This window comes from Myotis daubentonii, chromosome Y, assembly GCF_963259705.1.
Source record: "Myotis daubentonii chromosome Y, mMyoDau2.1, whole genome shotgun sequence".
Taxonomy (NCBI): Eukaryota; Metazoa; Chordata; class Mammalia; order Chiroptera; family Vespertilionidae; genus Myotis; species Myotis daubentonii.
Window position 1 is genome coordinate 1,007,191 of NC_081862.1, and position 25,868 is coordinate 1,033,058.

At 49.8% G+C, this 25,868-nt stretch overlaps 1 pseudogene; it reads left to right on the forward strand.

The window, feature by feature from the left end:
* The first annotated feature begins 4,564 nt into the window (after positions 1–4,564).
* The window catches only part of LOC132225593 (histone-lysine N-methyltransferase PRDM7-like), a 42,519-nt pseudogene continuing 21,215 nt past the window's right edge, over positions 4,565–25,868 (forward strand).

Below are 25,868 nucleotides of genomic sequence, written 5' to 3' on the forward strand. Positions count from 1 at the left end.
CTCACAGGAAGTTTGTTGCCCCCACAGGAAGAGGCGTTGCTCAACAGAAAGTTATGATTCCCCCACAGGAAGGTGTGATGCCCTCACAGGAAAAGAGATCCACACACAGGAAAGTGCATATCCCCAACAGGAAGAGGGCTTCCTAAAACAAACGTGACATTCCCCAATATAAAATGGGTTCCTACACGTGAAGGGACATTTCCCCCACAGGAAGGAGGGTTTACCCTTGGCAAGTTTTATTTCCACACAGAAAGTTGCATTTCCATCAATGGAAGATCGTTCTTCACACAGGAACGTGAGTGTCCAACAATGAATGAAGTGTCCACAAAGGAAGGACATTTCCTTCAGAGGAAGAATTTTTTCCCCAGAGGAAGTGTTGTTGACAACTTGAAGGAACTATTCGTTCACAGCATAATAGTTCCACATACAGGATAGTGCATTTCCCCCACAATTAGAAGGTTTCCTCACAGGAAGTTTGTTTCCCCCACAGGAAGAGGTGTTGCCCAACAGGAAGTTATGATTCCCCCACAGGAAGGTGCGATGCCCTCACAGGAAGATAGGTCCACAAACAGGAAAATGAATTTCCCACACAGATAGGTGGGACACCCTCACAGAAAAGAAATCAGCACACAGGAAAGTGCATTTCCCCTACAGGAAGAAGGGCTCCTGAAACAAAAGGGACACTCCCCCAAAAGAATATGGTTTCCTACACCAGAATTGACATTTCCATCACAGGAAGGAGGGTACACCGTCCAGAATTTTTGTTTCCACATAGGAAGTTGCCTTTCCATCAATGGAAGATAGTTCTACACAGAGGAACGTGCTTGTAACCCAAAGAATGAAGTGTCCACACAGGAAGGGATATTTCCTCCAGAGGAAAAATTGTTCGCCCAGAAGAAGTATTGTTTCCCCACATGGAGGAGCGATTTATGCACAGGATAATAGATCTGCATACAGGATAGTGCATTTGCCCACTGTTAGAAGGTTTCCTCACAGGAAGTTTGTTTCGCCCACAAGAAGAGGCCTTCTGGAACAAGAAGTTTAAATTCAGCCTCAGTTGTTGAGATTCCCTCACAGGAAAATGGGCCCTTGGTTCGATTTCCGGTCAGGGCACATGCCTGGGTTGCGGGCTGGATCCCCAGTAGGGAGGGGGTGATACAGGAGTCAGCTGATCCATGATTCTCTCTCATCATTGATGTTTCCATCTCTATCCCTTTCCCTTCATCTCTGAAATCAATAAAAATATATTTTAAAAAACACACACTGGGTTTCAACACAAAAGTTTAAATTGAAATTTTTTCGCACTACTAACATGTTCCCATGATACCCTGCATCTGGAGGTGCCATCAACAATGACAGCCTCCCTGGTACTGATTGCATCAATAATGGCAGCCTACAGGGGAAGGACTGCCTCAGTAATGCCCGCCTCTAGGCTGCATTGATCATTGTAGCCTCCAGAGTACTAGCTGCCTCAGTAATGCCCTACAGAGGCCGCTGAGTCGAGTGGTAATAACACGTTCTTGCGATACCCTTGCGCCTCGCTGTACGGACTGGCTGCCGCAATCATAGCGGCCGCCGGGTTACTTGCTGCCTCAGGAAAGGAGACCTGTCCTGTACTGGCTGCCTTGGTGACGGCGGCCGCCCCAGGACTGACTGCTCCAATCATGGCAGCCTCTAGGTTACGGACTGAATTACTGAACGCACAGCTTCCCCATGTCAGTGCAGCAGCCAAGGCCTCCCTCTGCAGGGCTGGGACAGGAAGGGGTGCAAAAGCCAGTCCCGTGACTTCAGTCCATCCGGGGAAGGAATAATTGCACCCTGGACAGCCTCGATGATTTTGTAGGGTTTTCTGTAGGTTTTGTTTGTTTGTGGTTTTTGGGGTAGACTTTTCCATCAAATTCACGGGACATTAGCTAACATTTCAGAACCACGGACAGAAGCATAAGGTGTTATTCTTTGAATGGCCACAAGAGGGACCCAGAGGATCGTTTTCGCAAAGGAATTGGCTGACAGCTTCCTTTAAGGCAGTGGTTCTCAACTTTCCTAATGCCGCGACCCTTTAGTACAGTTCCTCATGTTGTGCTGGCCCCCAACCATAAAATTATTTTCGATGCTACTTCATCACTGTAATGTCGCTACTGTTATGAATCGTCATGTAAATGTGTGATATGCAGGATGTATTTTCATTGTGACAAACTGAACATAATTAAAGCATAGTGATTCATCACAAAAACAATATGTAATTATATATGTGTTTTTTCGATGGTCTTAAGCTACCCCTGTGAAAGGGTCGTTCGACCCCCAAAGGGGTCGCAACCCACAGGTTGAGAACCGCTGGTCTAGTGGGAATCCCTGTTTCCCAGAAGGCAACTCCCCGCCTACCGCCTGGTCCTCTCGCTAAGGAAGTGAACACAAGCGCCTGGAAGACAGTCCGGGACCTAAATACCGTCGGGTGGAACAGACTGGGTCAAGCAGCAGGAAGGATGTGTCACCCCAACACCTGCCCGGGCGGGGGGCTCCGGGCTCCTGGGGTCCCTCCGTGAAACCACAGGAATCCGAGCCCTGGACACCGCCCAGCCGCGCCCAGCTGAAAGCTTCTTGACGGACACTCGCAGGACCCTGGGTAGCCAATCACCACCAGGGGTTGAGGGCGGAAGGCGGGCTCTTTCCACAAGATTCTGCCCTTGACTGGCAGGAAGGCTGCACCCTGCGCCCCGCCCTTTCCGCGTTTCTGACCGCCCATTGGCAGGCAGGGCCCTGTGACCGCATCACTGATTGGCGGCTGCCTCTGACGCTCTGGGTCCGGGAAGCTCCCCCTCCCCCCGCCTCACACCGCCTGAGGGCGGGAGTGCGCTGCGGGGAGCGCGTGGGTTTGAGGGGACCTCGGCCAGGTGCGCAGCGCCGCAGGGAGACCCACAGTTAAACGGGTGCCTCGCGTGGGAACCCCTTTGCCGCCGGCCTTCAACCCCCAGCCGAAGACCCGGGGTGTCCTCCCGAGAGGCTCCCACTCTGTCAGCCTCCAGGCACCCCAAGTCCGCTAACCCGGAGGACCCCCGGGCTCCGCGCCCAGAGGAACGCTGAATCCCCCCAAGCTCAGACCCAGCACACCCCGAGCCCGGGCTCCCTAACCACGGCACCCCAGAAAGACCAAATCCCCACCTCCGAGACCCGAAACCCTGAAGCCTGTCCTTGAGACCCCAAATCTCTGTGCAGGAGCCCAAATCCTCTCACCCGAGCTCCCCAAGTTTCCTGGCCAGAAAGACCCGGATCCTGTCCCGCGGGCCGGTCTCCTCAGCCCTTGACGTCTCTGCCCCTTGAGGCGCCTCCTCCCGCGTGCATTGCTCCGGGATTGCGGGTGCCATTCCCGAACCCGGTTCCTCCCGGCACAGCCCCCCCAACGTCAGGGCGCCTCCACCTCCACCCCCAGGGCCCTCAACCCCCCCACCTCGCCCCTCAAACCCCCCACCCCGCCCCTCAGTCCCCGCCCCCGACCGCGCCCCTCAGACCCCCCTGACCGCGCCCCTCTGACTACCCCACCGCGCCCCTCACACCCACCACCGCGGTCCTCCCCGACCGCACCCCTCAGACCCCCCCACCGCGCCCCTCACACCCCCCACCGCACCCCTCAGTCCCCCCCACCGCGCCCGACAGACTCCTGACCGCGCCCCTCAAACCTCCCCAAGTGCTCCTCAGACTCCCCACCGCGCCCCTCACACCCTCCACCGCGCCCCTCACACCCGCCACCGCGACCCCAGTAATCCCTGACCAAGCCCCTCAGACCCCCCCCCACTGCCCCCTCACACCCCCCACCGCGCCCCTAGTCCTCCCCCCGGACCGCGCCCCTCAGACTCCTGACCGTGCCCCTCACACCCCCCACCGCGCCCCTCAGACTCCCCACCGCGCCCCCAGTCCTCCCAGACCAAGCCCCTCAGACCCCCACACCGCGCCCCTCACACCCCCCTCCGCGCCCCTCAGTCCCCCCCACCACGCCCCTCAGACTCCTGACCGTGCCCCTCACACCCCCCACCGCGCCCCTCAGACTCCCCACCGCGCCCCCAGTCCTCCCCGACCAAGCCCCTCAGACCCCCACACGGCGCCCCTCACACCCCCCACCGCGCCCCTCAGTCCCCCCCAGACCGCGCCCCTCAGACTCCTGACCGCGCCCCTCAGACCACCCCACCGCGCCCCCTCAGGCTCCCCACCGCGCCCCCAGTCCCCCGACCGCGCCCCTCAGTCGCCCCCTGAGACCGCCCCAGCTGCCGCGGGAAGGAGGCGCCCCCTGGTGGGTCTCAATGGCCGCGGCCCTGGCCACCTGGTCCAGGTCCTGGTCTGTCCTGCTGCGGGAGCGGGTTCCTCAGCGCCTCCTCCTCACACAGGCACTGCGGCCTGCGGCTGGGACTGGGCTGGCGGCACCATAAACCCCGACAGGGACCCGCAGGAGCGCCCCGAGGAGGAGGCGGGGAGAGCGGGGCACAGGCCCAAGGTGAGGGGGTCCACAGGGGTGGAGGTGGGGACAGGGTGGGGACGGGGTGGAGGCGGGGCGCCCCCCCTCGGGCAGGGGCGGATGGGCGGACAGTCTCTCCTCCAGCCCAGGGCCACCTGCAGGGTCGTGTCCGTCTACTTCTCCGGAGAGGAGTGGGCGCAGATGGGCGCCTGGGAGCGAGCGCGGCACCGCAACGTGAAGAACAACTACGAGGCACTGCTCAGCATCGGTGACCCTGAGGGGGTGGCGGGGCCGCGGGGGTGGGGGGGCTCCGTCCAGGGCCCTGGGCTCCACCCCGCCCAGCGCTGGCTCTGCTCTTCGTCCCTCAGCTCTTCGCCCGCAGGACAGACTCTTTCTTTCTCTCCTTCCAGGTCTCAGGGCCCCTCGACCCGCCTTCATGGGTCGCCGCGGGAGGACGGCCAGGCCCGGGGCGGAGAACTCCGAGGACTGGGATGACGACTGGACCCCGAGGCCGCGAGGTGCGGGCGGAGGGCGCGCAGGTGCCTGACCCCGACGCGGTGTCGGTCGGGCGGCCTCTCGGGAGTTACCGGGGAGGAGCAAGAGGCAGAGCAGTTACACACCAGGGGCTGTTCACATAAACCCCTTTTTATGAATCATTTATTTTACAGAGAGAGAGAGAGAGAGAGAGAGAGAGAGAGAGAGAGAGAGAGAGAGAGAGAGAACCTCCATCGCTGCCTCCTGCCGGCCCCCCACCTCACGGTTCATAGGTCGAGGCTCAACCACTTAGCCACACTGGCCAGGGTCATAGAACCTCTTTCAATGTGTAACAATAATTATATACAGATTTAGTGTTGACACTATCACAGAGGTTCCCCCATTTCTCCCCCTTTTCTCACCTTCACCCAGACCCACCCCCCAAATCGACAATAATAAAACCATAATATGCAAATCCAGGGAGGACCAGCTGAAGGACCGGCCAGATGACCAGGCTATGACACCCACTGGCGTCAGGCCAGCCAAGGCCTGTGAAACGCAATTGGTCCGGCCCCACCATCCCCCATGATGCCCTGCAGAGAAAGGCCCAGGCCACTAGCCACTGGGTGATCAATGGGGGCTCCCCGTCACCCCAAAGAGGGAGGCCCAGGCCACCAATGCACAGCTGGGGCTGCTGAACCAGTCCTCCATCTGAAGGCGATGGATCGCAGGGCTCCCAGACTGTCAGAGGCGCAGAGGGCACAGGCCAGGATGAGGAATCCCCCTCCCACCCCGCCCCCGCCCCCCCGCCGCCATTCCCGGTACATAAATTTATAAATTTCCTGCAATGGTGCTCTAGTATATATATACTAGAGGCCCGGTGCACAAAAATTTGTGCACTGGGGGGGGGGGGAGGTCCCTCAGCCCGCCTGTGTCCTCTCACAGTCTGGGACCCCTTGGGAGATAACGACCTGCTGGCTTAGGCCTGCTCCCGGGTGGCAGAGGGCAGGCCCAATCGCTAGGTGCAGCCCCTGGTTGGGCTCAGAGCAGGGCTGATTGGGGATTTGGGGTGCCGCCCCCTGTCATGCACAGAGCAGGGCTATCGGGAGGTTGCGATGCCACCCTCAGTCACGCTCAGGGTAGGGCCGATTGGGGGGTTGGGGCACCGCCCCCTGTCACACTCAAGGCAGGGTGGATGGGGAGGTTGCGGCGCCACCCCCTGTCACACACAGAGCAGGCCCAATCATGAGGGTTGGGGCTCTGTACACTGTCATGCACAGAGCAGGGCCTATCAGGGGGTTTGTGGCTCTGTACCCTGTCACGCACAGAGCAGGGCCAATCAGGGGGTTGGGGCGCTGCCCCCTGTCATGCACAGAGCAGGGCCCATCAGCGGGTTGGGGTGCTGCCCTCTATCACCCACAGAGCAGGGCTGATCAGGGTGTTGGGGCGCCGCCACTCTCACACTCAGGGCAGGGCCGATGGGGAGGTTATGGCTCTACCCCGTCACACACAGAGCAGGGCCCGTGTGGCGGCTGGGGGGGTTGTGGCCCCGGCCCCTGTCACACACAGAGCCGCAGGGCGATCAGGGGGTTTGGGTGCTGCCCCCGTCACACTGATCCCGGTGCCGGGAGGCCTCTCGGCTCCGCTGATCCCGGTGCTGGGAGGCATATTACCCTTTTACTATATAGGATAGAGGCCTGGTGCATGGGTGGGGCTGGCTGGTTTGCCCTGAAGGGTGTCCTGGATCAGGGTGGGGGTCCCCACTGGGGTGCCTGGCCAGTCTGGGTGAGGGGCTGAGGGCTGTTTTCAGGCTGGGGGTGACTGAAGCTCCCAAACAGTCCTTTTTTTCTTTTTTTTTCTATTCTGGGCCAGCTTTAGCTCTGAGGTTTGGCTCCAGCTCTTAGGCCTCCACTGCTGAAAGTAGGTTTCTGGCCTTTGCTTACAATGCTGTGATCCTGCTGGCTGAAGCCCAGGACTAAAGCAGGTTTCTGGGGTTTTGTTTAGCTTCTATATTTGTTACATAGTTGCTTAGAGTTGCAGGTCAGAGGCCTGCAGCGGCAGGCGGGGAACGTTGGAATCCTCTGTCACTGAAGCAAGCAAGCCTCATGTTAGTTTCAAGCTGCCTGGCTGCCGGCCACCATCTTGGCTGGCAGTTAATTTGCATATTGCCCTGATTAGCCAATGGGAAGGGTAGTGGTCGTATGCCAATTACCATGTTTCTCTTTTATTAGATAGGATATATATATATATATATATATATATATATATATATATATATATATATAATTTTTTTAATCTGTTCTCTCTCTGGGAGCACACACACCCCTCACCCTTCCCCCTCTACTCCCCCCCCCCGACTAGGTGTGCATCTCCTAAACTAAGAGACCCAGGAGACTTGCACCAGAGAGTATGGGCAGGGGCAGGTCATTCAGGCTAACCCCCTGAACCTGGCTCCAAGGCCCCTTTGCTATGACTTTCCAATGAGCCAAAGCAGCCCGCGTAGGCTGAATTCTTTCCTTTATCCTTTCTAGAGCAACACAGCAGCCCAGCCTAGGCGCTCTCCTGCTGCTGCTTCTATCCTAAGTCCTTCCTTGTTTCACTGTCCCCAGCTTTAATAAACATTCTTTCAAAATAAAAATAAATAAATAGCCATGGCTCGGTGCCTCAGTTGGTTGGAGTATCCTCCCATACACCAAAAAGGTTTTGGGTTCCACCCCCAGTCGGGGTGTGTATGGGCTACAAGTGATCGATGTTTCTCTCTCACATCTATGTTTCCCTCTCTTTCTTTCTCTTCCTCTCTCTCTAAAATCAATAAACATATATTCTCACGTGAGGATTAAAAAATAATAGTAGAGGGCGATAAATGGTGATGGCAAAAAATAAAATAAAGGCTGGAAACCAAGATGGCGGCATAGGTTAACGCAGGAGATTGCTGCCTCGAACAACCAATTCAAGGGTACACCTAAAAGACAGAACGGACATCATCCAGAACCACAGGAAGGCTGGCTGAGTGGAAATTCTACAACTAGGAGGAAAGAGAATATCATACCCAGACTCAGAGGAGGCGCAGTGCTGAAGTGAAATACTCAGGTTCGGAGTGCGTGCGGAGCGGGCTGATGGCGGAGGGCGCGGTTGTTGTTTTCAATCGGGAGGGAGTTTCAGACTCTGAGCTCCAGATCCGGGTGAGTCTCTAGGGACCCAGATTCAAACAGGAGAAGCGGGACTGTCTGACTTCGGTCGGAACTCGAAGGCAGCTTTCTCTCCGAGGTTTGCAGCGGTTGCTGGGACTCTGTGAGGCAGAGCCCCTAGGGACGGAACTGAGAGCAGCCATAACTGTTCGCTCCGGCCCGCCCTGTAGATCCCCGGGGACCCGCCCCGCCCAAGCCCTGCACAGAGCCATTTGCCTCATAGCCTCAGGCAAACGCTAGATTAGCACCGCCCTAGAGATCCAGCACAGAAGCTCTCCCACTGCAGACACAGCTGACTCTCATAGCCAGTTAGCCTGGAGGTCAAATCACCCCTGGTATTGCCGACCGACAACAATCAAGGCTTAACTACAACAAGACTGCGCACAAAGACCACTAGGGGGTGCACCAAGAAAAGATAAAAAAATGCGGAGACAAAGAAACGGGATGCAAATGTCAGAAATGGAAGATATAGAGCTCAAAACCACACTTTTAAGGTCTCTCAAGAACTGTCTAGAAGCTGCCGATAAACTGAGTAAGGCCCTCGAAAAGACAGGTGAGACCGCCGATAAATGTAGTGAGATTCTCAAGAAATCTAATGAGATCCTCGATATTGTGATAAAGAACCAACTAGAAATTAAGCATACACTGACTGAAATAAAGAATATTGTACAGACACCCCACAGCAGACCAGAGGAGCGCAAGAATCAAGTCAAAGATTCGAAATGCGAAGAAGCAAAAAACACCCAACTGGAGAAGCAAAATGAAAAAAGAATCTGAAAATATGAAGATAGTGTAAGGAGCCTCTGGGACAGCTTCAAGCGTACCAACATCAGAATTATAGGGGTGCCAGTAGATGAGAGAGAGCAAGATATTGAAAACCTATTTGAAGAAATAATGACAGAAAACTTCCCCCACCTGGTGAAAGAAATAGACTTACAGGTCCAGGAAGCGCAGAGAACCCAAACAAAAGGAATCCAAAGAGAACCACACCAAGACACATCATAATTAAAATGCCAAGAGCAAAAGACAAAGAGAAAATCCTAAAAGCAGCAAGAGAAAGAAACTCAGTTACCTATAAGGGAATACCCATACGGCTGTCAGCTCATTTCTCAACAGAAACTTTGCAGGCCAGAAGGGAATGGCAAGAAATATTCAAAGTGATGAATACCAAGAACCTATAACCAAGATTACTTTATCCAGCAAAGCTATCATTCAGAACTGAAGGTCAGATAAAGAGCTTCACAGATAAGGAAAAGCTAAAGGAGTTCATCACCACCAAACCAGTATTATATGAAATGCTGAAAGGTATCCTTTAAGAAGAGGAAGAAGAAGAAAAAAGGTAAAGATACAAATTATGAACAACAAACATGCATCTATCAACAAGTGAATCTAAGAATCAAGTGAACAAATAATCTGGTGATCACAATAGAATCAGGGACATAGAAAGGGAATGGACTGACTATTCTTGGGGGGAAAGGGGTGTGGGAGATGCGGATAGAGACTGGACAAAAAACGTGCACCTATGGATGAGGACTGTGGGTGGGGAGTGAGGGCGGAGGGTGGGGTGGGAACTGGGAAGAGGGGAGTTAAGGGGGGAAAAAAGAGGAACAAATGTAATAACCTAATTCACCGAGTACTTACAAACTGATAAGAAACAGATCAACAAAAAATAAAATAAAATAAAATAAAGAATAATAATATAATTATATAGATATAGAACATTAACAAACAAGTATACAAAAATATAAAAGTGAGTAAAAAATAACTAATTCAGAAGAGTTGTCATCACATAGAAGGAGGAAGGTCTGACAGGTGAGCAGTGCTCTAAGACCTGCATGGGGACATTTGGGAAAATTATTACTCATGGTAGTTAGAGAGTTGGGTTGTGGGCCAGGGTAGGAAGTAGTTCACTGTTGTATCAGGTTCCATGTCAGCCATGGCATCATCTGCCAGGTTTCATGAAAGTCTGGTTGGTAGGGTCTGTAGTTCCATGGGTCTGAGGTTGGAACATAGCTGAAGTCACGACGTTATATCTAACTTGCCCGAAACTCTGTTTCTGTGGTGACTAGACCTGAGTCTTTGTTCCTAAGACTGTGTGATGCTGATCAGAATCTAGTGATTAGGAAAGGTGACACAGTCCACATGTGCAAAGGAGGAAGGATAAGAAAGAAAGGAGGGAATGTGGTCCTGGTGCCATTGGACTGGACAAGGCCAGTGTGAAGACAGAAGGCAGAGAGGAGAAAGGGCCAGGTTGCAGAGTAGAGATTCTTTGCAGTTAGGTGACTGTCATTATATTTGTGTCATGAAAGGCCAATTTTTTTATTTTTTGCTGTTTAGGGCAATTTTATTTTTTAAATCCTCACCCAAGGATATTCATTGAATTTAGAGAGAGGAAAGGAGAGAGACAGAAAGGGAGACAGAAACATCAATGTGAGAGAGGAACATTTATCCGTTGCCTTCGTGTACACCCCAATACAGATCAAACCTGAAACCTTGTGGTGTACAAGACAATACTCCAACCAACTGAGCCGCCCAGCCAGGGATAGGCCAATTTAAATATATATATATTGAACAGAGGATGAAGTACAGATGGGGTTTTGTCTATTTTTAAACATTTTAAGAAAATTAGCTGATGCTCCTAATAAAAGCATAAGCCTAATGAAACATCAAAAAACATTTCCAATCATCCTTGGTCTGTCCTTAGATCACTCTCTGATTCAGAATTCTGAAAAAATAAGAATCCCCAGATTTTGAAATAATTACCAACCAAACATGATTTCTGACCCGGCAGGCGTGGCTCAGAGATTGAGCATCGACCTATGAACCACGAAGTCGCAGTTCGATTCCCAGTCAGGGGACATGCCCAGGTTGTGCGCTCGATCCCTGCTGTGGGGTGTTCAGGAGACAGCTAATCCATGATTCTCTATCATCATTGATGTTTCTCTCTCTCTCCCTCGCCCTCTCCCTTCCTCTCGGAAATTATATGTATTATTGATTTCTCACCATCTTTTAGCTAAACCTTCTTGGGTGGCCTTCAGAGTGGAACAGAATAAACATCAGAAGGTGAGTAATTGCCAAATCCTGTTGAAAAGAAAATCTTCCTCCTGGATGCAAATGCAGGGAAGAGGAGAAAAAATCAGAGTGCAGCCTAGAAACTGCCACCTTTCTTTCCTGACCTCTTCAACAAAATGCCCAATATCATCTCAGTCGTTAATAACATCAGCTACAATAGTAGCTGTCACGGGTTTTATCTTCACAATGCTTCAGACTCTAAGAATTCTACGTGAATAAACTCACTTAAACCTTACCACAACCCTATGAGGTAGGTACTATAACTATCACCATTTCTGCTGATTAAACTGAGGTTTCAGACATATACAAGTGTTTGATTATATGTCTGAGATCACAGTATTCGTGGACATGCACTCTAATCCATAGCTTCATCTCTAAACCACTTACAAGCTCATTAAAATTTCCATAGTTTCATGCAGTTTCCACTGTCTTATCCATACATGATTACATCTTTCACTGACTGATGATTCCAAACACTGTGCTGCCGTGAGAGATGCACTAAGACTTCCGACTCGTGGAAGCTTACTGACATATAGGCAGTTTGCACGGTGCATGGTCCCCCATGAAGAAGGACATAGGAACCCCAGCATCAGAGCCTCCTGGTCAAATAAAAGAAAGCATCTCTCAACTCTGGGGAGCTTCAGGTTTGACAATTGAGAAACAATAAATAGACTTAAGAACTTCATAGAGATGACACACTATTCAATAGAAGCTCATCCATCTGGAACTGGTTTTGAATGCTCATTCCAGTAAGAAGCATGGCTTCTTTCTCTGAGCTCTAATTAGGCCAGTGTCATCTTGTTTGAATCATTTGCTCCGCCTGCCTACGTCTGCATTGTGAGCTCTTTGGTTCACACCAGATTTTTCTCTTCCAGAAGTCCCAGGCCCAGCTCAGGGTGCCTGAGGGCCCCTGAATGTTGGCTGAAAGAGTGCTTTAAAATTTACAAATTAAACTAGAATAGGGTCAAAAAATAATGAAGATAATTTACATGTGATTTCAAATACAGAGACGACTGAGAGGTACATTGATATCAGGACTGTAATTTGACATTCACACTGTATCAAAGAGCTCACAGAACACTTTGGTGAACACCGTTATATGTGATGTTCATTATAACATTAGGAATTAGCATGTTATAGGTCAGGAAAAATGAAGAGAACTAGCTAGTAGCACAACCTTATTCAAACAGAATTGGTGGGAACCAACTACTCTAATTACAAATATTCTTTCCGTGATATAGTAATTTGCACATCATATATAATATGCTAAGTGTCCAGTCGCCCGTTCAACCAATCAAAGCATAATATGATGATGACATGCTAATGCCACTAACTGCTCGCTATGATGTGCACTGACCACCAAGGGGCAGACAGTCAACCGGTAGACCAGTTGCTATGACGTGCACTGATCACCAGGAGGAAGACGCTCTGACCTATAGGTTAGCTTGCTGCTGGGGTCCAGCTGATCAGGACTGAGCGAGATGGCCGGACACACCCTGGAGTCCTCCTGCGGTTCCTCCCCAGCTGGCCAACCTCCCGCATCCCTCCCCAGCCCCGATCGTGCCCCAGTGGGGTCTCTCAGCCTAGCCTGTGCCCTCTCGCAATCCAGGACCTCTCGGGGAATGTCAGAGAGCCAGTTTTGGCCTGATCCCACAGGCCAGGATGAGGGACCCCGCTGGTGCATGAATTCGTGCACTGGGTCTCTAGTTTTAGCATAATTTTCCTTATTTTCACGATAGGTTTCTGCCAGCCATTTCTTTTGAAAAATATATGTTTTATTGATTTTAGAGAGAAAGAGGAAGGGAGAGGGAGAGAAGCATCAGTGAGAGAGAAAAACATGGATCGGTTGCCTCCTACACAGTCCCCCACCTGGGATCTAACCTGTAACCAGGACATGTACCATGACCGGGAATGGAACCGGCAACCCTTCAGTTCAACCAACTGAGCTACACCAGCCAGGGCTCTGCCAACTATTTTTCTTTCTTTCTTTTTTATTCTTAATCCTCACCCAAGGATATTTTCTCATTGATTTTTAGGGAGAATAGAAGAGAGAGGGAGAGACAGAGAGAAATATCAATGTGAGAGACACATTGATTGGTTGCCTCCTGCATAAGTCCAGACCAGGGCATGGGCCAAGGAGGAGGATCCTGCAACCAAGTCACTGGCCCTTGATCGGAATTGAACTAAGGACCCTTCAATCCGCAGGCTGACACTCTATCAACTGAGCTACACTGGTTAGGGCCCAACTATGACTTATTTTCTTCCCAGTATCTTTCACTCTCACAGTTCTATAAAAAAAAAAAAGATCCTTAAGGCATGTGTTCTAGTCTTCAATTCACAACCCACATTGGCCATTTCTTTTTCCTCTAATATTCATACTTCCCAGGTATTTCAGAGTTGTTTAAGTGTTCATTGAAGTCATGTATGTGAAAATATATCATAAACCCTACATAATTAAATAAATGCATGTTACCTTTTAATATGGGACTTCCACATTGAAGGCAAAGTCCAGGACGTCATTAAGTAATGAGTCTACTTTGAAGGAATTGTCAGGAACAGCAAATTTGTTGACCACAAGTGGCTCAGAGCAGACTCAGAAACCAGTGCCCCCTCCTGGAGAAGCAAGTCCCTCTGGACAGCACCCTAGATCGAAATTGGGTAAGTTACATAATTTGGAGATTTCAGTTCCACTAATTCTTCTAGAAAGGCTAATCAGTATAGCCTAGGTATGTGGGGTGGACTTTGCATAGGCCTGAATTTGAAACTGGAGTTAGCACTGGAGCTTTGAGCTAATCTTACCAACTCTCTGAGCTCCTGAATGCTAATGTGTAAAGTGAACATAAGGAAACATGGGTCACATATAGTTTGATAGCATTAAATTAAATCTTAAACAATTGACACATGCAAGTTGTCCAATAAATCCATCTGTGATAATAGCAACCATATTCTCTTGGTGTTGTGTGCCCAGGTCTTTACTCAGTGCCTAACGCATAATGTTCCCTCAATACATACTTTATGAATGACCAAAGCTTGGGAGGTTGAACCTCATAATGGGATCATCTAGAAACTAAAATTGAATCAGCCACCAAAAGTCAGTGTGGAGTGCTAGTCTTTTAGTTAATGGAGGAAAATACCACATACTATAATAGAACAGGCGATCATTTGATGGTAGGACATTGTGTGTTTTCTGATAAGATAGGGACTAATGTTCCAGACCTCATCCCCTCAGTCACCTGCCCTTCTCCCATGTAGACCTCGGGAGAAAGGAGATCGAAGTGAAGATGTATAGCCTACGAGAGAGGAAGTGTTGTGTCTACCAAGAGGCCAGCGAGCCCCAGGACGATGACTACCTATGTAAGCTCACCCTCACCAAGGAGCATGTTATGTCTTGATGCAAGAATTTCACTTGGTCTTTGGGTGCCCAAATCATTCCCTTCCTCTCGTGACCGGGAGTACAGGATTGAGGCTCACTGATGTGAGCTCTTTCCGAAGCTCTTCATGTCCAGGAACATGCACTGCACCCTCCCTCTTCCCTGTTGCTCTTGCCTCCAAATTGTGAGAAGTGTCAGAACTACTTCATTGACAGCTGTGCTGTGCATGGGCCTCCTACGTTTGTAAAAGACAGTGCCGGACAAGGGGCATGCCAAACGCTCAGCCCTCACTCTGCCCCCTGGGTTGAGAATCGGACCATCAGGCATCCCTGAGGCTGGGCTTGGAGTGTGGAATGAGGAATGTGATCTGACCGAGGGCCTGCACTTTGGCCCTTATGAGGGTCAGATCACAGAAGATGAAGCCACAGCCAACAGCGGCTACTCCTGGCTGGTGAGAACTTTACCTCTTCCCTATCCTCTGGCTTCCCCGTCCCTCCTGTGGCTTGGCGGCCCCCACCTTCTACATGCTAGGACATGGATGGGGACCATATGGTTAGTTAGCTCTGTGTACTGGGCGGACTTTGCATGAACATGGAGCTCCTCTCTAAGGATCAGAGGGTAAATGGGAGCAAAGTGGTACAGACTCCTCCCTTGTGGGGCTCCTGCTTAGTGGACAAATCGACTCCGACGTGTAGATGATGAGTAAGAAAAATATCCTGTGATCACCATTGGCAGTTGAATCACCATGCAGGCTGAAAGAGATTTGATGACAGTAGAATAAAGTAATTCTTCTATTATATACACACAACCACACACACACACACACACACACACACACACACACACACACACACACACACACACGGCCTTTAACTTCTTTTCCTGAAATGCAGATCACCAAAGGGAGAAACTGCTATGAGTATGTGGATGGAAAGGATACATCTCAGGCCAACTGGATGAGGTAAGGTCACTAGGCTTCTGGGTGCCAGAGAGGATACTCATGCCTCACAACCCACATGTCTGTCCTTCCCATCATGCCTCCCTAATGGTCTCCCTCAGTTCTCTGTTCCTCTTTTTTCTCCATACAGTGATCTTTAACATCTAGAGACATTTTGGAAAAAAGGAGGTAAAAGTATAGCATATGTCCTCAAAATAGAAGTCTCTGGTTTGGGCACTGACTGGGAAAACCTTGAGGACCCTGTATTACTCTGTGATTTATCTAATGGACATTAGTTAAACACCTACTATGTTCCAGTTTGGAGGAAGGAATTCATTACTTACACAGATTACACAATCCATGACCCTAGGGAGGACTTACTGCAGACGGACATGAAACATTTTATTTCATAAACATTTAACTCTAATTTTCCTATTTTTCAAGAAGTGCCCAGTGCCCAGATAGCCTTGAACCAAGGATAGTCGAAACCTGTGAGGGCAGCACATCATCCCAGACTCAGTTCTAACTACAACTGGGTGTTGGAGCCTGCAGAGTAATAGTGCTCATGGCCCTTTCCTGAGGGGCTCTCTTGTGTCAGGGGAGACAGATTATGAATAAACTACTATTGTTCTGTGTTATTTTTCTAAGACAGAGAGACCTCCACGTTTCTGTGGGAACCTGGGGGAGGCAACTGAATGATGCCTTCAATAAAGTGTAGGGAGACTCGACAAAGGCCTCTGAAGAGAAGGTAGACTTGGACTGAGTGTTGAATGATGTGAGTCCTAGATCAAGCCCCGAGTTCTGTGGTGTAACACAGAACCTGACTTACAGCTTAGAGAAGCTAGAGGTCACCAGGTTTGATGGGGAAGTCTGGAATGAGGCTTTGGAAATGGCATTAGGCAGGATGAGCACTGTGAGCAGGACTTAGAGACAGGAATTCACATGACATTGTGACAGAGGCTTGGACATTGAACAGAAGTTTCCCCAGGAGCATGGGTGTGGGTGCCATCAGTGCTGAGGGCCTTAAGCGTCAGTGAGGAGCTGGACACGAATATGACAGGTAGTGGCAACTCATCGCCTGTGGTTTTCTTTCCTTTCATCTGCCTCAACGCCAGGTAGGTGAACTGCGCCCGGGATGACGAAGAACAGAACCTGGTGGCCTTTCAATATCACAGGCAGATTTTCTACCGAACCTGCCGGGTCATGAGGACGGGCTGTGAGCTGCTGGTCTGGTATGGAGAAGAGTATGGCCAAAAGCTGGGCATCAAGTGGGGCAGCAAGTGGAAGACAGAGCTTGTGGCCGGGAGTGGTGGGCACCACTCTTCTTCAACATGGAAAGAAAGAATTCTTAGAAGTTTTCATGCTCCAACTCTCAAGTAGAGTAAACTCCACTCTAGAGTCAGCAAAGCTTCAAATCAGATGCTTCAGAAATTGATGGCTCATCACATAGGTTTTTGATTCTTAGGAACAATTTTAATATTTTTATTTTTGTTCTAATTTTTAAAAATATGCTTTTATTGGTTTTAGAGACAGAGATGAAGGGAGAGGGAGAGAAATATCAATCTGCTGCCTCCTGCATTATCCCTACTGGGGATCAAGTCCACCACCCAGACATGTGCCCTGACCAGGAATCAAACTGGCTACCTCTGGGTGAACGGGACAATGCTCAACGAACTGAGCCACACTGGCCAGGGGCTATTTTTGTTCCATTTTAAAAAATACTTCATGCACAAAATACACAGCATCATATAGTGCTGAAAGGGTTAGAGACAAAAAAAAAATGTTTCAGGCACTTAACCAGCTCTCTCATCAAGGTGGTTGTTTGTGGGTTGTTGTTTTGTTTTTTGTTTTTGTTTTTTAACACTTTAGCTGTTTCTTCTTCATTTACTGCATATTTCTAAATGAAATGTGTGTGTTAACATGCATTCATTCATTATTTTGTGACTTGTCATGTGAATTCCTACGCGGTGCCACGCAGGGTTCTGGGAGCTGGAAATACGGATGAACACAATGATCAGAATCACTGCTCCTGAGCAGCTGGCTGGTGAAGGAGGGAAGCCCTGGCAGACATATGTGCATGTGCTTAATATTACACAGTGGTTAGTGCTTTGGAGAAAACGGGCCCTGGACAAGTGCCTAGGGATCAGTGTGAGGGGAAGGTGGGTGTGTCGGATTGCAAAGGTCAAGGGAAGGCTTTCTCAGGAGACAACAATTACAACAGTTGTGTCACAAGGTCCCAGGCAGAGGGAGTGGCTGGTGCAGGGAAGGAAATAGGTGGGGTATTGAGCTGGCTGAGGGCTACTCCCATCTCAGTCTCAGTACAGAGGGTAAGAACAGAGGTTGGACAGATGCCTAGCAGCCTGGAAATACAGTGCCTATGATCCAAGCTGAGATACTGGGGACTTTCTTGAGTGAGACGGGACAATTGAGCAGTTTTCAGCTGCAGAGTGGCATGTTCTAAAACTATGCTTTGTTAAATTTTTTGGAAAATAAACTTCAGTGGGGAATCCCCTCCGAGATTATTTCAACTCCAAGTGAGAGAGGAAGGCAGACTGGCTGGAGAGGGACGGGAGTCAGGAGTGTAAGAAGCAGGTTGGGGAAATATTTTTGTTGTTGTTGTTAATCCTCACCCAAGAATATTTGTCCACTGATTATTTTTTGAGAGAGATTAGAAGGGGGAGAGACAGAGAGAGAAACATCAATAGCTTGTCTCCCATGGACACCCCAACCAGGGCTGGGGATTGAGCTTGCAACCAAGGGATGTGCCCTTGACTAGAATTGAACCCAGGAGCCTGGAGTCCCCAAGGTGACGCTCTATCTACTGAGCCAAACTGGCTAGGGCATGGTTGGGGAGATATTTTGAAACAGGACTTTGTAGTGTATTTGAAATAGGCTAACACTGAAAGAAATCAAGTAGGAATACTGTGTGAGGAAAGACATATTTCCCTTTTATGATTTGTGGAAAACTGAGAGAGAAGCAATTGCTAGTTGGGGCCTATTGTTCCTCTATTTTTAAATATGTTTAGTGATTTGAGAGAGAGAGGAAGGGAAATGAAGAGAGAGATAGAAATATCACCATGGATCAGCTGCCTCCTGCTGGGATAGAGCACAAAACCTGGGCATGTGCCCTGACCAGGAATCAAACTGGTGACGACCTGGTTCATGGGTTGATGCTCAACCACTGAGATACCTGGCCAGGCCTGTGGTTTTTCTCTTTAACATGACTTAGAAGATACATGTATATGGAAAGGTCACGATAGTCAAATCCATATAAGGAGTCAAATGGCTTCTGATGTTCCTTGATCTGTAAGACCTTTTTTCTTTTCAATCCTCACCCAAGGATATTTTTCCATTGATTTTTATAGAGAGTGAAAGACAGAGGGAAAGACAGAAATATCAATGTGAGAGGAACACATCGATTTGTTGCCTCCTGCACAATCCCTGACCAGGTCCCGGGCCGGGGAGAAGCCTGCAACCAAGGCACATGCCCTTGATGGGAATCAAACCCAGGACCTTTCTGTCCACAGTCTGAGGCTCTATCCACTGATCCACACTGACCAGGGCTGTAGAAAAGACTTTTGATATGGGGTCTCTGGATTTCTGAAGAAGAGTAGTGCAGACAAAGAAAAAGAAAAGTAGACTTTGAAGGAACACTTTGTGGGAGGCAGAGCTTGCACTGTCAACACAGTTAGAATGATTCCGGAGACAGGTCTTACCAGGAGACAGAGCGTAAAGCACAGGCAGCCTTGCCCACACATGCCCTGACCAAAACTTTCTCCTTCAGCAGAACCAAAGCCAGAGATCCACCCATGTCCCTCCTGCTCTGTGGCCTTCTCCAGTCAGACATTCCTCAGCCAATATGTGAAACGCAATCACCCCTCTAAGATTCTGCCAGCAGCACCTGCAGGAAAACACCTCCAGTCAGAGGAACCCAGCCCAGAGCGTCAGAATCAACAGCAGCAGCAACATCCTGGTCCACATGGCTGGAATGACAAAGCTGAAGGTCAAGAGGTCAAAGGAACGTCCAAACCTTTGCTTAAAAGGATCAGGCACAGGAGAACTTCAAGGGACTCTTTCAAGCCTCCCAACAGACAAACAGGGAGCTCCAGTGAGCATGAGAGAATAATGGAGGAAGAGCCCAGCACAGGCCAGGACGTGAATCCAAAGAACACGGGCAAATTATCTGTGGGAGTAAGAATGTCAAAAATTGTAACAATCAAGCATGGAGGGTGTGGGCAAGACTTCAATGATAAGTCACATATCGACACACACCAGAGGACACACTCAGGGGAGAAGCCATATGTGTGCAGGGAGTGTGGGAAAGGCTTTACACGGAAGTCACATCTCATCAGACACCAGAGGACACACTCAGGGGAAAAGCCATATGTGTGCAGGGAGTGTGGGAGAGGCTTTAGAGATAAGTCAACTCTAATCACACACCAGAGGACACACTCAGGGGAGAAGCCATATGTGTGCAGGGAGTGTGGGAGAGGATTTACACAGAAGTCATCTCTCATCACACACCAGAGGACACACTCAGGGGAGAAGCCCTATGTGTGCAGGGAGTGTGGGCGAGGCTTTACAGATAAGTCAAGTCTCATCAAACACCAGAGGACACACTCATGGGAGAAGCCATATGTGTGCAGGGAGTGTGGGAGAGGCTTTACAGATAAGTCAAGTCTCATCAAACACCAGAGGACACACTCAGGGTAGAAGCCATATGTGTGCAGGGAGTGTGGGAGAGGCTTTAGAGATAAGTCAGGTCTCATCAAACACCAGAGAACACACTCAGGGGAGAAGCCCTATGTGTGTAGGGAGTGTGGGAGAGGCTTTAGAGATAAGTCAGTTCTCATCAAACACCAGAGAACACATTCAGGGGAGAAGCCCTATGTGTGTAGGGAGTGTGGGCGAGGCTTTTTGATAAGTCAAGTCTCATCAAACACCAGAGAACACACTTAGGGGAGAAGCCCTATGTTTGCAGGGAGTGTTGGCGAGGCTTTACACAGAAGTCCAATCTCATGAGACACCAGACAACACACTCAGGGGAGAAGCCCTGTCTTTGCAGGGAGGATGCATCATGAGCCCTAAATTGCACCTCAGCAGCCACAGGGCAAGTGTAGGCACCGCATACCTCATACCCCAGGCTCTGAGGGGGCTTTAGAGGAAGCATGCTGGCCCCTTTCCCTCCCCAAGTGTGTATTTAGTACAGAAGTAACTGGTCAAACAAATCCTCCGCTTTCAAAAGGAGAGGCAATAGACAAACAGTTCCGTAAGTGCTATGGGGATGTCAACACGAATGTCCCTCATGGTGTTTTTGGCCTCGTTTTAATAAAGTTTGTGTCCAGACAAACCTGAAGCCTACGTGCCTCATCCCCCTCATCACTGAAAGCAGAGTTCCAGGAGGGCCTCAAAGAACCCTCAGCCACAGACCTGAACCGGGGAAGGCGGAATCTGGCGTCAGTCCAGTGAGGTTCCCGCCAGGGAGAGGGATTGAGACACAATCACCAGGAACATGAATAGGACCCCACCAACCCCTTGGCTTCTCCTGGCTCCTCCCCTGATTCCTTAGACCTCTGTAGCCTTAGAGGTGAAAGCCAGAGAGTGTGTGCAGGTGTGTGTGTGCATGTGTGTGTGTGTGTGTGTGTGTGTCTGTGTCTGTGCCCGTGTGCCTGTGCACACACCTGTGCTGCCTCAGTCCGGGCACTGGTCGCCCTCTTCTTGCTGCCTCTGTAGCATTGGCATCTCGCCTGGGGCATAGCATTTGGGCGCCAGGTCTGTCCACAAGGGTTTGAGTCTCAGCTCTGCCCTCACAACTGTGTGTCCTAAGGCAGGACCCCCAAAGTCTCTGTGCCTCTTTCCAAGCTATAAAGCGGGAGGATGACCCAGGCTTTGGAGTGTCATTCAAAGTGTGGTCAGCACCGGGGCTTCTGGCTCAGGGTGGTTAAAACACGCATCTCTCAGTGAACAGGGTCTGCCAGGCCTTGAGGTGGACAAGGGAGTTAGAGGGAGTGGGGCCCAGGAGCCAGTTTAGAGCTCAAGCAGCCCCACTGCTCTGCGTGGACTTGGCTGACTGAGCAGGAGGCGTGGGATCAGGCATGCACCTCCCCCTGGCCACCCCCTCCCACTGAGCCTGGGCAGGTGGCACTGAGAGTGACCAGGACAAAGGCCCTCACCACCCTGCTGAGAGCTGCTGGGTGCACCTCACCTCACAGTGTGTGCGACACCCACCTCGCAGCAGCTCCTGGTGCCTGGCCTTGTACCTGGGTCTGCGTGTCTCACCCTCCCCAGACCCGTCTGAAATCCTTAACTGCACGTTTCTTATGGGGAGACTGATGGGCCTTGGACCTGCATGAGCAGAGCAGGCAGGCAGTGTCGGTCATTCTTGGACACTGGTTCACAGGTAATGTCCACTGAGGCCTGGAGCACCGACCCTCATGGGCCTATGGGTGGGAGTCCAGCTGGGCTCCAGGGAACAGGTAAGCGTCTGCCTGAGGAGGCGTTGGGGCCCCAGCAACCAGAGGCCCCACTTTTCTTACAACAGAGCGGACGTCCATGCAGGGAGCAGGCACAAGCGGTGAGGGCCCGTCACACCTCAGCCCGAGGGACCTAGCACAGCACCTGTTTCTGGAGGAGAGCTCCTGAAGCGGGTACCCAAACCCACGACCTGGGACCATGACCTTCCCTCTCCCACCCTTCAGGGGTGGCTCAGTGCTTGAGCATCGACCTATGAACCAGGAGGTCAGGGTTCAATTCCTGGTCAGGGCACGTGCTCGGGTTGTGGGCTTGATCCCCATTGTGGGGCCTGCAAGAGGAAGAGAGATCTGTACACAGGAAAGTGCAATTCCCCCACAGGAAGCAGGGTTCCCTAAGTAAAAGGGACACACCCCGAAAAGAATTTTGGTTCCTAAATGAGAAAAGACATTTCCATCACAGGAAGGAGGGTCCACAATAAAGAAGTTTTGTTTCCACACAGGAAGTTGCCTTTTCATCAAAGGGAAGGTAGTTCTGCACAGAGGAACGTGCATGTCACCCAAAGAATGAAGTTTCCACACAGGAAGGGATATTTCCTCCAGAGGAAGAATTGTTCCCCCAGAAGAGGTATTGTTTCCCCACATGGAGGAGCGATTAATTCACACATAATAGATCTGCCTACTGGATAGTGCATTTGCCCACTGTTAGAAGGTTTCCTCACAGGAAGTTTGTTTCCCCCACAGGAAGAGGCGTTCTCTAACAGGAAGTTTTGATTCCACCACAGGAAGTTAAGATTCCCTCACAGGAAGATGGGTCCACAAACAGGAAAGTCCATTTCCCCTAGAGGAAGGCCTGATGCCCTCACAGGAAGAGATATCACCATACAGGAAAGTGCATCTCCCCCACAGGAAGAAGGGTTCCTAAAACAAAAGGGACACTCCCAAGTTGGAAAATAGGTTCCTAAACCAGAAGGGACATTTTCCCCACAGGTAGGAGTGTTCACCTTCCTGTAGTTTTTTTTCAAGAAGGAAGTTGCATTTCCATCAATGGAAGATAGCTCTGCACACAGGAACGTGCATGTCCCACAAAGAATGAAGTGTCCACATAGGAAGGGACATTTCTTCCAGAGGAAGAATTTATCCCCTGGAGGGAGTATTGTTTCCCCACATGAAGGAACTATTCATTCACAGCATCATAGGTCCGCATACAGGATAGTGCATTTCCCCCCAGGTAGAAGGTTTCCTCACAGGAAGTTTGTTGCCCACACAGGAAGAGGCCTTGCCCAACAGGAAGTTATGATTACCCCACAGGAAGGTTCAATGCCCTCACAGGATAATAGATCCACACACTGGAATGTGCATTTCCCACACAGTTGGTGTGAGACCCTCACAGAAAATAGATCAGCACACAGGAAACTGCATTCCACAAAGGAAGAGGGGTTCCTAAAACAAAAGTGACACTCCCCAATATAAAATGCTTTCCTACAAGGGACGGCATTTCCCCCACAGGAAGGAGGTTACATCCTTGGCAAATTTTGTTTCCACACAGAAAGTTGCGTTTCCATCAATGGAAGATAGTTCTTCACACAGGATCGTGAGTGTCCGAGAAATAATGAAGTGTCCACACAGGAAGGGACATTTCCCCCAGATGAAGAATTTTCCCCCCAGAGGAATTGTTGTTTCCCCACATGAAGGAACTATTCATTCACAGCCTAATAGGTCTGCACACAGGAAAGTGCATTTCCCCAACAGGAAGAGGGGTTCCTAAAACAAAACTGACACTCCCCAATATAAAATGCTTTCCTACAAGGGACGGGCATTTCCCCCACAGGAAGGAGGGTTAACCCTTGGCAAGTTTTTTTTCCCCCCCAAAACTTGCGTTTCCATCAATGGAAGATAGTTCTTAACACAGAACGTGAGTGTCCGACAAAGAATGAAGTGTCCATACAGGAAGGGACACATCCTCCAGAGGAAGAATTTTTTCCCATGAGGAAGTGTTGTTTCCCGACATGAAGGAACTACTCATTCACATCATAATAGGTCAGCATACAGGATAGTACATTTCCCGTACAGTTAGAGGGTTTCCTCACAGCAAGTTTTTTCCTCCACAGGAAGAGGCGTTGTCCAACAGGAAGTTTCGATTCCACCACAGGAAGGGCAACTCCCCCAAAAGAATATGGTTTCCTACTCCAGAATTGACATTTCCATCACAGGAAGGAGGGTACACCGTCCAGAATTTTTGTTTCCACATAGGAAGTTGCCTTTCCATCAATGGAAAATAGTTCTGTACAGAGGAACGTGCCTGTAACCCAAAGAATGAAGTGTCCACACAGGAAGGGATATTTCCTCCAGAGGAAAAATTGTTCACCCAGAAGAAGTATTGTTTCCACACATGGAGGAGCGATTTATTCATAAGATAATAGATCTGCATACAGGACAGTGCATTTACCCACTGTTAGAAGGTTTCCTCACAGGAAGTTTGTTTCGCCCACAAGAAGAGGCCTTCTGGAACAGGAAGTTTAAATTCAGCCTCAGTTGTTGAGATTCCCTCACAGGAAGATGGGTGCACAAACAGGAAAGTGCATTCCCCACACATGTTGGTGTGACACCCTCACAGGAAGAGATATCCGCACACAGGTAAGTGTATTTCCCCCACAGGAAGAAGGGTTCCTTAAACAAATGGGACACTTCCATATAGGAAAATAGGTTCCTAAACCGGAAGGGACATTTTCCCCACAGGTAGGAGTGTTCACTGTCCTGTAGTTTTTTTTTCAAGAAGGAACTTGCATTTCCATCAATGGAGGATTGTTCTGCACCCAGGAACGTGCATGTCCCACAAAGAATGAAGTGTCTACATAAGAAGTGACATTTCCTCTAGAGGAAGAATGTATCCCTCAGTGGAAGTATTGTTTCCACACACGAAGGAGCGATTCATTCACAGAATAATAGATCCGCATACAGGATATTGCCTTTGCCCACATTTAGAAGGTTTCCTCACAGGAAGTTTGTCTCCCCCACAGGAAGCGGCGTTGCCCAACAGGATGTTTCGATTCCCCCACAGGAAGGTGGGATGCCCTCACAGGAAAAGAGATCCACACACAGGAAAGTGCATATCCTCAACAGGAAGAGGGCTTCCTAAAACAAAAGGGACACTCCCCAATATAAAATGGGTTCCTACACGTGAAGGGACATTTCCCCCACAGAAAGGAGGGTTACCCTTGGCAAGTTTTATTTCCACAAAGAAAGTTGCGTTTCCATCAATGAAAGATCGTTCTTCACACAGGAACGTGAGTGTCCGACAATGAATGAAGTGTCCACAAAGGAAGGACATTTTCTCCAGAGGAAGAGTTTTTCTCCACGAGGAAGTCTTGTTTCCCCACATAAACAAACTATTCATTCACAACATAATATGTCCGCATACAGTATAGTGCATTTCCCCCACAGTTAGAAGGTTACTTCACAGGATGTTTGTATCTCCCACAGAAAGAGGTGTTGCCCAACAGGAAGTTAAGATTACCCCACAGGAAAGTGCGATGCCCTCACACGAAGATAGGTAAACAAACAGGAAACTGCATCTCCCACACAGGCAGGAGTGACATCCTCACAGGAAGAGAGATAAGCACACAGGAAAGTGCATTTCCCCCACAGGAAGAAGGGTTCCTAAACAAAAGGGACACTCCCTTATAGGAAAATAGGTTCCAAAACCATAAGGGATATTTTCCCCACAGGAAGGAGTGTTCACTGTCCTGTAGGTTTTTTTCAAGAAGGAAGTTGCTTTTCGATCAATGGAGGAATGTTCTGCACACAGGAACTTCCATGTCCCACAAATAAAGAAGTGTCCACATAGAAAGGGACATTTCCTCCAGAGGAAGAATTGTGCCCCCAGAAGAAGTATTGTTTCCCCACATGGAG